Source organism: Calliphora vicina, chromosome 3 (assembly GCF_958450345.1).
Source record: "Calliphora vicina chromosome 3, idCalVici1.1, whole genome shotgun sequence".
Lineage (NCBI taxonomy): Eukaryota > Metazoa > Arthropoda > Insecta > Diptera > Calliphoridae > Calliphora > Calliphora vicina.
This window is the reverse complement of record NC_088782.1, coordinates 110,709,707-110,726,510: the sequence shown is the minus strand read 5'-3', so window position 1 is coordinate 110,726,510 and position 16,804 is coordinate 110,709,707. Positions and strand designations below refer to the sequence as shown.

General features: G+C 29.3%; 1 protein-coding gene across 1 annotated transcript in view; it reads left to right on the top strand.

Moving 5' to 3' along the window:
* The first annotated feature begins 378 nt into the window (after positions 1-378).
* Positions 379-16,804, top strand: part of LOC135954228 (uncharacterized) — an 80,456-nt gene continuing 64,030 nt past the window's right edge. The window contains exons 1-2 of the mRNA XM_065504308.1: positions 379-776; positions 1,685-2,390. The gene's annotated coding sequence lies outside the window, so the exon portion shown is untranslated. The remainder of the gene's footprint in view (positions 777-1,684; positions 2,391-16,804) is intronic.

The following is a 16,804-nucleotide window of genomic DNA, read 5'->3' as shown; positions in this document are numbered from 1 at the left end:
ATTTAAAACCGGACTTGAAACTAGCTGCCACAGTGTCTACCAGAAAATACAACCCTGCTGTTACAGAAAATTCACCAACAACATGCAACCCTGTACAGGTAAATATAACCATAGTTGCATAAAATGGCATTTACACACATCAAAGTTTAACAAATAAATTAATAATATTAAGCTTATAAGAAAGTTATTAGCAGAAAATTGTTGTAAATAATATTTTATTTAATAAATAATTAATTTTGCTTCAATAAATAACAGTTTTTACAATAAAAATAATGGAAATTATGAAACTACCTTTTCTATTAAAAAATTAGTAGTATTTAGGTAAATGGTAACTCCAGTTAAGCACCTATGTACATTTTTTCATTCATTTTCTACACGTCGTAGAGACGTCGTCTCGTTACTTTTTTTGTGTGTGTTTGTGTGAAAAAATGTAGAAAAGATTATTTTTTGAGACAAAAAATGAAGAAAAATTTTTTAAAACCGAAAATTTAATATATATAAAGTGATGTTTTTTATAAATCTATAATAGTTTTGATAAAATATAGTAGCTAAATTTAAATTAATAACAATTTAGTGAGAAAATGTTGTGATTTGTAATAAGAAAAGTGGAAATTTTCTGGTAAAGTAGGCCAAATCAAAAGAAAAAAACACAAGGAGAACAAGAAATTACACAAAAAAAAACCAACGAAATAACAGCAGAAGCAGAGCAACAAACAGCACAAGTTATAAAAAAAATTATATATAAAAAGAAAAATATAAATTGTGAAGTACATAGAGTGAGTGAGGAAGGCAAAATGTAAAAAAAGAATTATTACACAAAAAATATATATAAAGAATGAAAAGAAGAAATCATTTTAAAGAACGTTTTTGTGTAAATCTTTTACATACATATATACACGGCAGCATTAACAAAAACAACATCTCTCAATGTCGTTAATAAAAAGTGTGTTGTAATAATAATAATAATAAATTATAATTATTTTATAAAGAAATGTTTGTACAGAGAGCGGGAGAGAAAGAGCAAAAGAATAAAAGTTAAATAAGTGAATTTTTAATAAATAAATCAAAAAGTAATAAGATTATTTGTAAAACAAAAAAAAATATTTCTTTGTTCTCTGCTTTCAGGGACGTTAACGTCATTTTAGCTTTGACGTTTACGTTGTCTCCTTTTTTATTAAAACAAAAAAACCAAGAAGAAGCATAACAAATAACAACAACAATAACACACAAAAATTTAACGGGCCGAGACGTCAAAATATTTAGTCTGCTTCTTCTTTTTGTCTTTATAAGATGTGCTTTTTAAAGTGATTTTCGTTGAAGTAAAAAAAGTATTTTTCTTCGTGTTCCGTTTCTTGGGCATTAAAAAGAAAAGAAATTTCTATAACATAATTTTTGCTTAATCATGCAAACAAATTGAAAAGTGTTTTTAATTAAAAGCTAATAATAAAAGAAAGAAAAAATTAAATAATTTTAAAGAAAACAAGTGTAGTTAAAAAAAAATAACCAATCTTAACAAAGAAAAGAAATCTACTAAATAACAAAATGTGTTTTAAAAATCTCTTGAAAGTTTTAATAAAAAATGATTTAAATCTTATTAATTATAAATACTTAAAAACTTCTATTATTATGCTTAATATATAATTAATATAAAAAGAAAATCTATAACATGAAGTTTTTTTTAAAGTGAAAACCCATAAATAGCAAAAAAAAAATTTAAAGAAATAAAATTTCTCACACACTAAAAGAAACAAATATTTAAAACAACAAAAAAAACAAGTAAATCAAACAGCAAAATACAAAAAACAACAAATAAAACTCAAGTGAAAGAAGAAAATACTGGTTTCCTTTTTGTTTCATATACATCATCGTTAGTTGTTGTTGTTGCTTAATGTATTTACAGCAAACACAGCAACCAGCCAGCCAACCAACAAACAACAGCAACAATACCATACCCGTAAAAAACAAGTTGAGTAAAAAATAATAAAAAAAATACAACACACACTCACACTTACTCATCCATATAAATTAACTACGGTTTTTTTGCTTGTTCGTCTTCTACCCATAATAACTACAACTACAACAACTACAAGCATATTATAGAAAAACAAATGTAATAAAAAAAACCCGCTAAAAAAAACCTCAAAAACTAGCAAAAGAAAGTGGTGAAACTTCTTTTAAAAAAAACTTAGACAAAAATGTACAACAACAAGTACATATACTTTGAGTGTAGCTTTTTTAACTAAGTTTATGCTGCTAATGTTACTTCACTACTATTAGTTTTTACTAATATTTTTTTTGTTCCCTACCAACCCTAAGAAATCGGGGGTCTTATGCATTTTGCAAAGGATATTTATCATCATTTATAATTACTACCACACATTTTGCAAAAGGTAAGTCTTACTCTTCTTTCTTTTTTATATATTTTCCTTTTAATCTTAATTATCTTTAATAAATATTTGTTTTGTTTCTTAATTTTATCTTTCTAATCTTTACTGTAACAGTGTTTTTTTTCTCAATTGTTTCTCTTTACATTTTTTTTATACCTGTGTGTTTTGTTTTATACTTCTCTCTGCCTCGGTCGACGTTGCAAATGACATTGTTTTTTTTTGTCGTTATTTCATGCATTGTTTTTGTAAATAGTTCTCTATACATAAAAGTTTTTTTGTTTGCTTACATTGACACATGTGTTTTTTTTTGTTTTTGTAGTTTTCAAGTGATTTTTTTATTTTTCTAATTACCTTTTAATCAATTATTAAATGTTTTAAAGGTCTTTTATCGTTTACTTAAAATTCAATAAAAGTTTAGAAGTCTGATAACCTGGTTAGGAAATCGATAACATTTTTTGCAGGAACATTTTGGAGAATTGCATTTTTAAGTTATTTTTTTTTCAAATTAAGTTTAAATTCATTAAATTATGTGTCTAAAATATTAAATATTTACAAAATTTGGTTAATATTTCTCAATATTAAGAAATAAATAATATTTTCATTGAAAAATTTCAAGTTTTTCTAATGTGCTCAAACAAGAAACATTTTTTGCTTAAATTTATTCAAATTCTAAAGTTTTTTTATCGTTTATTTTGCTTAAATTAAAAGAAAACTAAAAAAAATTAAAATTTCTCTAAAATTTTGAATAAAAAGTCTGAAATAATGACAGTAACACAAATTGATCGAATTTTTTAATGGAAAATAATAAAGAATTACATTTTTAAGTTATTTTTTTTTAAATCTTTTCAAAATTGTTAAATACTTGGTAAATTTGTTTATTATTTTGTGACTTTAACCTAAAAAAATTCAAAATATTGAAGTTTTTCTAAAGTTTTCAAAAAAAGGTTAACAAAAGTTTTTAAATTTTTATGAAAATATTAATTTTGTTTTGAAATTTTAATATAAAATTTGCAATAATGAATGTCTGGTTATTTGAAAAAGTTTTTCAGTGGAATATTTTTAGCAATTTTATTTTTATTTTTAAAGAAAAAGTGTGTTAACTTTAAAACCTTGAAAATTGCAGTCTAAAGTGTTAAATAATGTGGCAATTTTTAAATTTAATGTGACTTTATTAAATAAAATAATTTTAGTAATATTTTTACTAATTTTTAAAAACCCGGATTTAATATCCGGGTTTTGAACAAAGGTATTTTATAAGAAAACTTTCTCAAAATTAGGTAAAGTGATGTAAAAAACGAGTATTAGAGCTATATTTGGCTTTGACAAATCTAATATACTCTTGGGCAAGGTGGTGTATTTAACCTTCATAAGGTCTTCGGTTCAAATTTGATCCATTTTGAAATTAAAATTTTATTTTTTCCAAAAGTGAGTGTTTGGTATTTTATGACTTTTATTTAATTCCAACAATTGCTTTCAACTGAATGGTATAGATATACAGTGGTTGACAAAACAATGGAAACTTTTCCAAATATTTCATTAGTGGCCTAAAATCTGAAATAATTTTTTAAAAAAATTTAACATTTTTGTAGTATTTTATTTGCAAAGGACATAATTAATTAAATTCTAAAAATGAGAAAACAAAATTAAAAGATTTCTTTATTACGGCATTGACAAAACAATGGAAACTTAGGTATTATTTTAACAAATATGGTCTAAACTTTGCAATAACTCAATATTTTGTTGGGTATCTCTTACTGCTACACATCGACGATGCATTGAACCAATTAAAGATTCAATGGTTTCCTTTGAAATATTTTGCAATTCCCTTATAACCGCCTCCGATAAGTCTTCCTTCCTGGTGTAATTTTGGGTCCTTATTTTACGATCTACAATTTTCCATAGATTTTCTATGGGATTGAGATGTGGCGTTTGGGCAGGCCACTTCAAAACACTTACCTAGTTGGATTGTAACCACTCGGTTACAACCCTCGGGTCATTGTCGTGTTGGAATCTCCAAACTAGGGGCATATTTTCCTCAGCGTATGGATACATAACATCGTTTAATATGGTTCTGTATCCTATACCTTTCATGGTATCTTTTATAATATGAATTGGACCCATACCATGACTTGAAAAACATTCCCATACCATAATATTGCCACCGCCAAACTTTACAGTCTTATTTGTGTACTTTGGATCTAATCTTTTTCCCTTTGGTCGTCGTACAAATGTTCTCCCATCACTGCCTCTTAAATTGTATTTGGATTCGTCGGAAAAGAGAAGAGTATTCCATTTCTGTATCGACCAGTTTAAATAATCCCTGGGAAATTGTAGACGAGCATAAGGGTTCTTTTTAGAAATGAGTGTTTTTTTCACAGGACAATAGCAACCAAGACCAGCCTCATTTGCCCTGCGACTAAGTGTTCGGGTACTTATTTCTAATTTTAGGCTATTAACAACCTCTCGAGGAGTTATTTTTGGGAATTTCTTGAACTCTCTCGCTATTAAATTATCTTGTCTAGGAGTAGTCTTAAGAGGTCTTCCACCTAAATGTTGAGTTTTTACAGAACCGGTCTCACGAAATTTCTTTACAATTTTTGAAACTGCTGATTTATTTATTGAAAATTTGTCACAGATACTTTTTTGCTTATTTGGAAAAGTTTCCATTGTTTTGTCAACCACTGTATATACAATCCATTAACTTTAACAATCCAGAATATATTATGAGCTGGCATAAAAAATGTGGAAATTAGAAAGGGAATTACAAACTTATATGAGAGCGAGTTAATAACTCCGTAACTTTTCTAATTTGCCGCCTCTTAGCAAGAAGTTAATTAGGCTCCTATTATCGGCCTCTATCACATGACTCCTGACAAAATTTGAACAAGCTGCATCATTTAGTTTGTGTTTGACAGCCATTGATAGCAGACTACCTCGTGAGTAGAGGAGAAAATGGAAACTTGGGGATCTCTGCACCATCAATTTCAATGGTAAAAAAGTGGTTTTCTAAATTTCGTTATGGACGTACAAGCAATGAAGATGCCGAACGTTCTGGACACTTAGTTGAGGGTCAACACCCAAAACAGTTAAACAAAATTCACGATATGGTGTTTACCGATCGGTGATTGAAAGAGCGAGAGATTGTGGAAGCCATAGGCATCTTACATGGCTCAGTGGTTTCAATTTTGAATAATCACTTGGTTATGAGACAGCTTCCCGTAAAATGGATGCCACTTTTGCTTACAATCCACCGCAAACACAAGGGTGCAGTTTCCATCACAAAAATTCATCAATTAGGCTACGAAATGCTCCAAATTCCGCCCTATATTTCGGATACAGCCCACATTCAAACATGTAATAACCACCGATACAAATTCCACAGTTGAGTGCACAAAAACCATTCTTGAAAGAGATGGTGCACAACTTATTCTCATTCTCTTCTACAACAGTCATGATATTCAGCCCAATTATGAAAAAAAAAAAATTCCCCGGGCGTTTTTTCCCTTTTCTTTTTTTTTAACATAGAATTTGAATAGGAAAAATGAGAAAAGGGAAAAAAACTCCCGGGGAATTTTTTCATAATTGGCGTTCCAGGCGTTCAACCCGAACAAACAGTTAGTGTTCCGTAGAACAATCATATCATTCTTTAACAGCAAGCTAGAGGTTACCCCGTCAAAAGGATAAACTTCCACTTCTAAAAGAGAAGCGTGTCCCAGTATAGAGTAATGTCCCCGGCATTCAGGGACCAAGAATCTCCATTAACTTTGGCAATTCCCAGCTAAGATGCTGCTTGGTTATTTTGTAAATCGATTCGAGAAAAACTATTTATGAAATAAATTGTATTAAGCATACAAATTCGAACAATTCTTAGTACTTCTATAAGGGTACAGGTCACAGAGGGGTAAGTTAGGTTACCAAGCAGCCGCAAAGTGAAGACAGGAAAGAAGAACAGCACACTTGGGTCCAGGCTTGGGGCCTTTGTGTTACCTGAAAATAAAAAGATAGAAAAGAGGAACAGATAGAAATGAAAAGAGAAGGGGACTGTCAGATGTGATTAAGATTAAGTTAGAAGAGTGAAGAAGAAGAAGGTCCGAAAAAGAGAGGAGAATATTATTAAACACCAGTCAAATGGCGATTATTAGGTTTCTTCCTGGATATTCCCCTGTCTGGCCTGATTAGCCAATTACTATTCCTGATAAGGGCATTAAATAGTTCTAGCTTTATGTCCGAGAGCTCAGAAACACTATTTAAGGAACGAAGTCCCAAAAACATTAAGCGTAGTTCTCCTAATGCCGGACAATGACAAACAAGATGAAAAATGGTCCCATCCTCCTCATCATTTTTACAACTTCTACAGAATTCATTATAGGAGCATGTTTCCACTCACCAATCGCATTTTAAGCCGAAATAAATGCCATTTTTCTGGACATTAGATCAACATCGATCCAGTTCAATATAGTAAAGAGCGACCTTGTTGCTGTTATTCTTAGAGCTTCTGTTATCCGGATTGCCATTCTCCTTAAAACAATCTTGAATAGCATACAAATTGAGCCTTTGTCTAGAGCCTTCCATCAGACAGAGACTCCTTAGAATAATATGGGCTAGGTAACCGTATCAAACTGGGGTCTAATACCCCACTGCGTACCTATGGCCTTCTTACACACATACATTGCCATCAAGGCTTTTGAGGTCCTTTAACCTATGTATTGGGTTTCCAGGACTGATTACTGTCTAGAATAATTTCCAAGTATTTTGCGCTGTTTGATAGTGTTAGCTCAACGCCATTTAATCGGGGAAGCGAGAAATGAGGAATCTTGTACTTCCTAGTGAACAGTACAAGCTTGGTTTTGCTTGGGTTTACACTCAGTCCACTGTCAGTACAGAGGGGTATGTAGTGATAATTTTTGTAGATATTGGGGCAGCACTGATGACTTTGTAATATCATATGGTAAACTCGAGCATAGTGTTGTAAGAGGGCTTGAGAAGCGTTATTGGAACTAAACACAATAAGATTGTGTTGGGGTACTAGGGCACTGTAACATACAGGGAAATGAGATAGCAGATAAACTGACCAGAATGCGTTTGGATCTGGTCTAGATTAATAGGGACAGGGAGGTTAAACCTTCTATATTCCACTACTATAGGTTGAACTTCGAAAGCTTCCGTGACTTTACGAATCAATTCTGGAGTAATAAAACGGATTGTAGGCTATTTGTCCAAAGTTGGATGGAAAGGCAACCAGAATACTAATTGGGTTGGATAGGAAAGTCGAAGTTCTTTAGTAGGAGTGATAACTGGTCACAGCTCAATTGGAGCTTTGATTTTTGTAGGATGTGTTAGGATATTCAGGAACATATTTTGTGTAACTATCCTAGATTGTAGGGTCTCTGGAAATAATGGCTAGGGGAGGATTTTGTTTAACAAACACAAGCTGCGAAGCATTTTTGATTGTATGCAGATACACCCAGAGTATCTGGCAGGAATCGAACCCGCAACCCTCAGAACTGGCGGATATAGACTTCATTTCGAAAATAGGCTGGATTACAGGACTCTGAGAATCCCTGACTATATCTATTTGCTGTAATTTTTGGACTGGATATTCACTTTATATCACCTTATTTCTTTTCAATTTCATTTCTTCTCTTCACATCAAGTTCACACCTAGTTCTATTTCTAAAGGTTATCACAATGTATTCCAAGGGTCTCCGAGTAGAAGTTTACTTTTTATAGTACACACCCCTTCAAATCTATCTAGCTATCTAGTACCTTTGGAAACCTAATTTTGTTCTGGATCCATAAAAGCTCACATCGATCAATAGAAATTCACATTGACGTTAAAATTTAAATTAAAATTTAATTTAAAAAAAAATTTAAAATTTCACTTGTATTTGAATGCAATATTTTCTTTCTTTATAAATTAAACTTGAAATAATATTGAAACATTTTGAATTTCATTATAAAATCACAGAAACTTATCAACTTGAAAGCAAATGAAGTGAAATTTGATAACAAATTGCTAATAAAAACCAGCTTCCTCACTATATGTATATAAACCTAATTATAGATTCTATTATTAATTCACAACAAAAATAATAAAAACAAACAACTAAGAAAGCTATATATGACTGAGACGAATCTTGTATACACTTCACTAAAGTAAATTTTAAAATAAAAATTTTTAGGTAAAAAATATTTAAAGAAAAAAAAATTTTTTCAAATTTTTTTTTTTAAAAAATTAAAAATTTAAGTTATTAGTGAAAAAAGTTTCCTCGTATGACAAAAAAAATTTTTTGGTAAAAAAAAAATTTGTGTTACAAAAAAATATTTTTTTAATTTTTTTTTTTTAAGAAAAAAAATAATACGGGGGTTTAAATATAAAATAAAATACATAAAAAAAAGCAAAGACCTATTAGTATAAGAAGACGAGATGCATTAATGGTATTTATTGTCTCAAACTTACTGACTATTCCTGGACATAGAATAAATTTCAATTATCTGAATGTTTTTTTTTTTATTTTCAGCTCCAAGAACTGTAGTGTGAAAATGAGTCATTTTTTTTTTTGTCAACAGACTTAAACTCTTTCGAACGAAACTTCTCTATATAAAAATTCCAATTTCAATCAACTTCAAGGTGACTAACTTTCGTTCGTTTTCACGATCAAAACCGAGCAGCTGGCCATTGAATATTTTGTTGGAATTTGACTCGAATGCAAACGTAATTATGCTTTAAACATGAAAAATATTTGAAAAATTAAATATTTTTCAAACAAAAAATATTTGGCTTGAATTCAATTGCTTGACTTTAATTCAAGTTTCTTTTGAAAGAAACCTCTCGATATAAAAAATCCTAAATCAATCAACTTCAAGTGACTAACTTTTGTTAATTTTTCCGATCAAAACCGAGCAGCCGGCCATTCCCAATAAATACCATAGCGCCAAAAATTCAACCACTTGAATATTTTGTTGAAATTTGACTTGAATGCAAATGTAATTATGCTTTAAACTTAAAAAATATTTGAAAAATTAAATATTTTTCAAACAAAAAATATTTGGCTGGAATTTAATTGCTTGACTTTAATTCAAGTTTCTTTTGAAAGAAACCTCTCGATATAAAAAATCCTAAATCAATCAACTTCAAGTGACTAACTTTCGTTCGTTTTCCCGATCAAAACCAAGCATCAGGTCATTCCCAATAAATACCATAGCGCCAAAAATTCAAGCACTTGATTATTTTGTTGGAATTTGACTTGAATGCAAATGTAATTATGCTTTAAACTTGAAAAATATTTGAAAAATTAAATATTTTTCAAACAAAAAATATTTGGCTTGAATTCAAGGCTTGAATTACACTTGCTATCAACTTGAATGCTAATAAAACTACTTATTGGGTTAATTCTACTTAATTTTTAAAGCATTTTTTAATATTTTCTTTTATTTCATTTCATATAAATTTATTTTTAAAAAAAAAATTTGAAAAAATATTTTTTTCTTTAACTTATTAGTGAAAAAAGTATCCTCGTATGACAAAAAAAAATTTTTGCTGAAAAAAAATTCGGATAAGAAAATATTTTCCCGATTTTGATCCTTTTTAGGTCCGACTATGTCGTTGCAAATGACTTTGAAATATTTATCTATCATTAGATATCGATATTGTCTATGTTTTTCTGTCCTATTATTTCATTTATATCTCAGCCATTTGTGGACCGATGTTCTCGATATTAATAGCTACCGAAATTAGCGGATATATTGATGTTTGAATCGTATATGTAAGTTATTTGGGGGCTAATTTTTTTTTTTAAAACAAACTCAAACAAATGGAATGACAATCTTTAATATACCCTCCTCAGTCATGGTGAAGGGTATACAACATTGAGATTAATCTATATTTTTTTATTCCTAAATTCAGGTTAAACAGATGTTTATTACTTTTTTTTTATAAAGAATTAAGACAAATACATTTAAAAAATAACAAATGGTATATATAGCTATAGTTTTAAATAAATATTGTTAGGGAAATTAAAAAATCTACGTTTTTACTTTCATTTAATTTGTTTGTATTTAAGAATTAAGTTTATTGTAAAGGTAATGGGGAAATCCCATTCATTATAGGCATTTAAACTATTTTGTGTTTGTGTTTTTTATGGTTTTAACTCTACAATTAACAGTTTTAGTTTTGTAATATGAAAACAAGTAAATCAACCTGTTAATGGGAAAAATAAATTGTTAAATGTGTTAAACATTTTATTTAAATGAAATGAAATAAAAGAAAATATTAAAAAATGCTTTAAAAATTAACCCAATAAGCAGTTTTATTGGAATTCAAGTTGATAGCAAGTGTAATTCAAGCCTTGAATTCAAGCCAAATATTTTTTGTTTGAAAAATATTTAATTTTTCAAATATTTTTCAAGTTTAAAGCATAATTACGTTTGCATTCAAGTTAAATTCCAACAAAATTTTCAAGTGCTTGAATTTTTGGGGGTATGGTATTTATTGGGTGGCATGATGCTTGGTTTTGATCGGGAAAATTAACGCAAGTTAGTTACTTGAAGTTGATTGATTTTGGATTTTTTATATCGAGAAGTTTCTTTCAAAAGAAACTTGAATTAAAGTCAAGCAATTGAATTCAAGCCAAACAATTTTTGTTTGAAAAATATTTAATTTTTCAAATATTTTTCAAGTTTAAAGCATAATTACTTTTGCATTCAAGTCAAATTCCAACAAAATGTTCAAGTGCTTGAATTTTTGGGGCTATGCTACTTATTGGAAATGGCCGGCTTCTCGGTTTTGGTCGTGAAAAAGAACGAAAGTTAGTCACCTTGAAGTTGATTTATTTTGGATTTTTTTACATCGAGAAGTTTCTTTCTAAAGAAACTTGATTTATAGTCAAGCAATTGAATTCAAGCCAAATATTTTTTGTTTGAAAAATATTTAATTTTTCAAATATTTTTCAAGTTTAAAGCATAATTACTTTTGCATTCAGGTCAAATTCCAACAAAATGTTCAAGTGCTTGCATTTTTGGGGCTATGCTACTTATTGGGAATGGCCGGCTGCTTGGTTTTGATCGGAAAAATTAACAAAAGTTAGTCACTTGAAGTTGATTGATTTTGGATTTTTTATGTCAAGAAGTTTCTTTCAAAAGAAACTTGAATTTTAGTCAAGCAATTGAATTCAAGCCAAATATTTTTTGTTTGAAAAATATTTAATTTTTCAAATATTTTTCAAGTTTAAAGCAAAATTACATTTGCATTCAAGTCAAATTCCACTAAAATGTTCAAGTGCTTGAATTTTTGGAAATGGCCTGATCGAGAAAACGAACGAAAATTAGTCACATGAAGTTGATTGATTTAGGATTTTTTATATCGATAAGTTTCTCTCAAAAGAAACTTGATTTATAGTCAAGCAATTGAATTCAAGCCAAATATTTTTTGTTTGAAAAATATTTAATTTTTCAAATATTTTTTTAAGTTTAAAGCATAATTACATTTGCTTTCAAGTCAAATTCCACTAAAATGTTCAAGTGCTTGAATTTTTGGCGCTATGGTATTTATTGGGAATGTCCTGATGCTTGGTTTTGATCGGAAAAATAAACGAAAGTTAGTCACCTTGAAGTTGATTGATTTTGGTTTTTTATATCGAGAAGTTTCTTCCAAAGAATCTTGAATTAAAGTCAAGCGCTTGAATTCAAGCCAAATAATTTTTGTTTGAAAAATATTTAATTTTTCAAATATTTTTTTAAGTTTAAAGCATAATTACATTTGAATTCAAGTCAAATTCCACTAAAATGTTCAAGTGCTTGAATTTTTGGGAATGGCCTGATCGAGAAAACGCACGAAAATTAGTCACATGAAGTTGATTGATTTAGGATTTTTTATATCGATAAGTTTCTTTCAAAAGAAACTTGATTTATAGTCAAGCAATTGAATTCAAGCCAAATATTTTTTGTTTGAAAAATATTTTTAATTTTTCAAATATTTTTTGGGAATGGCCTGCTGCTCGGATTTGATCGGGAAAACGAACGAAAGTTAGTCACTTGAAGTTGATTGATTTTGGATTTTTTATATCGATAAGTTTCGTTCAAAAGAGTTTAAGTCTGTTGAAAAAAAAATAGCCAAAAATAGTTTCAAAAGAAACTTGAATTAAAGTCAAGCAATTGAATTCAAGCCAAATATTTTTTGTTTGAAAAATATTTAATTTTTTAAATATTTTTCAAGTTTAAAGCATAATTACATTTGAATTCAAGTTAAATTCCACTAAAATGTTCAAGTGCTTGAATTTTTGGCGCTATGGTACTTATTGGGAATGGCCTGATGCTTGATTTTGATCGGAAAAATTAATGAAAGTTAGTCACTTGAAGTTGATTGAAATTGGATTTTTTATATCGAGAAGTTTCGTTCAAAAGAGTTTAAGTCTGTTGGCAAAAAAATAGCTGACTGATTTTCGCACTACCGCTCTTGGAGCTGAAAATAGATAAAAACATTCAGATAATTGAAATTTATTCTATGTCCAGGAACAGTCAGTAAGTTTGAGACAATAAACACCATTAATGCATCTAGTATTCTTATACTAATAGGTCTTTGCTTTTTTTTATGTATTTTACTTTATATTTAAAATCTTTAAATGATATTTTTTGCATATTTCTTAGGTTTTTTATCTTTTATCTTACTTCCCATTAATAAATTTACTCATTTAGCAACTGGCTCTTTGTATTTTTTGGCTTAACACTCAAAAGAGCACAATAATACAGTAAATTTCTTTATAGGTATTGATTTTGTTGCTGTTGTATTTTCTTAATACCGTTATATTATGGATTTCTTGCCATAAATTACTTTTGTTTATGTTTGTGTGTCTAACCATGCCTTTGTTGCTGTTGTTCTTGTTGTTGCTGTTTCTCTTTAAAATTGTGTCAAAAACTTGAAATATTTTTATTGATTTCTACAAAAAGAACCAAACAAAAAAGAATATAAAATAGGTAGTAATAATGTAAAAGAAATAATCAATATTATTTATCATCATTCTAATACTTTTACTACTCCTACTAAACTCACTCACTCCTTTTTTCTTTCTTTTTATTATTAAGCTTTAATATGAATATTTAGTTTATTTTTTTTTTGTGTGTTTTGGCCTTAATTGTTTTGCCCTGACCTCATTTTTAGTTTTTGTTGTAGCTATGTATGTTTGTATGCATATGTGTGTGTGTTTGGGTGAATGTTATTTTTTTTTGTATGAAAAGAGAGTGTAAGTTTGTGGGTATGTAAGCAAAGTGTAAAAGTATTTATGTATTTACACATCTGCTCAAAATAATAGATATACACCTATCAGTGTTTTATTAAAATAAGAAAAAAAGTTGGTAAAATTATAGGTACAATAAACACAACATTTTAGTAATTAATTTTTCTTTAAAAATATGAATACATCCTTCTTTCTATTGCACAATGTTCTCCACTCTTCCACACAGAGAAAACAGATTCGTAGTAGCCACCGAATTTGTTGCCTATCGAATGATTCTGCCTTAGTGATCGAATTTTATAGATGTGACTACAAAATTTTATAAGTGGTAACAAAAGTTTGGTTGCTTCAACCGAAATTCTTCTTTATCCACTGATTTTCTATAGCTAGAAACGAAAAATTCTATGTGTGCAACCGAATTATTCGATTGGCAACAAATTTGGTTGCTATTACGAAACTATATTCTCTTTGTAGGCATACTAGAGATCTACAGCCGTATTTATAACCTAAATTTGGCATGGATTTAACATACGAGTTATTTAAAATGTATTTCTTATCCACTCGTTAAACTCATGTTAACGAACTATTAAAGACTTGCTATGTCTTTAAACAACAGCAATAAAATTAATTAATTCCACATATTATGATTTGAGGGAAACAAATTAAATAGAAATGTCAACAAATACATCAGAGTTGATTTTTTTTTTTCTAAATAGTTGGCAATGCATCACACTTTTCAGAGTTGATTTTCAAATTATTTATTGACATACAAAAGTGCATTACAAATAAACTCTTTGCTAACTCTCTGCTAAGCTTAATCGATCTGATAGTTAGCAGATCGTTGTGTGCAATGTATACACAGTGGGTAATTTGTCGTTATAGATACGGCCGTTAATTTTTTTTTGTTTTCTCCCATAATTCTTCTAAATTTTTGAGAACTTTCGACCGGGATTTAAATCAAGAGCCTGGTTTGGTCAGCTCAAACCCCGATCATTATTGTCCGAGAACCAATTTTTCACTAATCTTCTACTGAGTATGGGGTCAAAGTCAATATCTTGCTGGAATGTCCACAGTAGTGGCATATTCTCTCTAGCATATGGAAGCATAACATTTTTATACCCTTCACCTTCGGGAGAAGGGTTACTATATACCATAGTAAGTTGTAGGTCCAAATCGGGTCAAAATCGGAAAAGATATTTTTTCACCAAAAAATTTATTTCACTAAATAATAAAAAAAAAATTAAATTTAAAAAAAAAAAAATTTAAAAATTAAAAAAAAAAATTTTAAAAATTTAAAAAAAAATTAAAAATTCAATAAAAAAATTAAAATTTTTTTTTTAAAATTTAAAAAACAAATTCGAAAATTTTTTTTTTCCAAAAAATGAAAAAAAAACAACTGGAAAAAAATTTCAATTTTGTTTACTTAAAAATATTTAAAATTTTTATTTTAAAGTATAATTTGTTGAAGGGTATATAAGATTCGGTATAGCTCTCTTACTTGTTTTTACTTAAAACCTTCTGGAAAAGTACGGAGATCTACCTAAGCTATTCGCTATTACATGCAATGAGTTCCATTTTCTTCAAAACAGATTTCGAATTTTATATACACTTGACAACAAACAAAATATGACTTAAAAATTTATTCAAAATATTGGCCATTATTAGCTATGACATTTTCCCATCTTTCTGGCATCATATGGATTGCGAGCCAAAAGAACTGCTCATCTTTTGAGGCAAAGGACGAATAAAGACAATATCGGGTACTCTGTTCCAAAGTGAAGAGTATGCCAGAGAGAGAATTCTACATCGATCAAAACAAATAGTATAAGGCGGGTGAAGCAAAACTTCCCAAACACTTTATTTTAAATACTTTTTCACAGGTACTGCATAATGTGCCTGAGCGTTGTCATGATGGAATATAAGGGTTTAATGTCTGGCCGCATATTCTGTTCGTTTTTCGTCCAATGCTAGCTTCAAACGAATCAGTTGCATTCGGTACAGATTCCCTGTGATGGTCTGGCTAGATTTTTGCAACTCATAATAGATAGGACCCATTTGGTCCCAACAAATAAAGAGAATTACCTTAGCTCCTTGGATATATGGCTTTGGTGTTGATTCGGCTGGTTGGACGGTCTTCTCATACGATCTCTTATGCTTCGGATTATAACAAGTAATGATTTTGTGCTGAAATTATTTTCTTTTATAGCGTACAAGCATAATTTCGGTCAATTCAATTTGTATGATACTCAATTTCCCTATTTTTGGATGAATCCTGCTGCTCGCAAACGTTTTGAAATTGCTGCTTGAGTAGCTCCCAATGATTTTGCAAACTTTTGTTGAGTTTGACTACAATCTTCACGGAGTAATGCCTTCAATTCTTGGCCTTCAAACTTTTTTGGCTAGCCTGGGCGATCTTTGTCTTCCGTGGCAAAATCACCAATTTTGAAACGCACAAATCATCTCTCGCACGTTGAAACTGATGGAACACATTCACCATAATCATAATGAGTAATCGTTGTGCTCCAGCTGCACTTATTTTCATTTTAAAGAAATAAAGCAAAACTTCCCGCATATGACGCCTTGTTAAAACAAAATTCGACATTTTCGAAGTAAAGAAAAAAAACTTTGTTGTTTACACTATAATGTTTAATAACTAAGTGAGAATAAATGACAGATATGTAACCTTCAAAATGATATATAAGTTATTAAAAAGAAGAGCCGCGTTCAAAAGACACACCATCTATTGTAAATCCCGAATTTTTAAGTCATACATCCAAAATATTAATCCAAAATAACCTTCACTGAGATCACATTAGCATCTTGGTCACTTGGAGAGAAGCTTGGCGACTATGGGGAGTGCGAAAGTTATCGTCACTTGTCATCCCTATGTTCTGATGGCGGCGAGTCGCTTTATCTCTGCAGAAATATTACCGGAAATATTAGATGCTGGACTGATAAGCAAATTGTGAAACTTTTCCAAATATTTCATTAGTGGCCTAAAATCTGAAATAATTTTTTAAAAAATTTTAACATTTTTGTAGTATTTTATTTGCAAAGGACATAATTAATTAAATTCTAAAAATGAGAAAACAATATTAAAAGATTTCTTTATTACGGCATTGACAAAACAATGGAAACTTAGTTATTATTTTAACAAATATGGTCTAAACTTTGCAATAACTCAATATT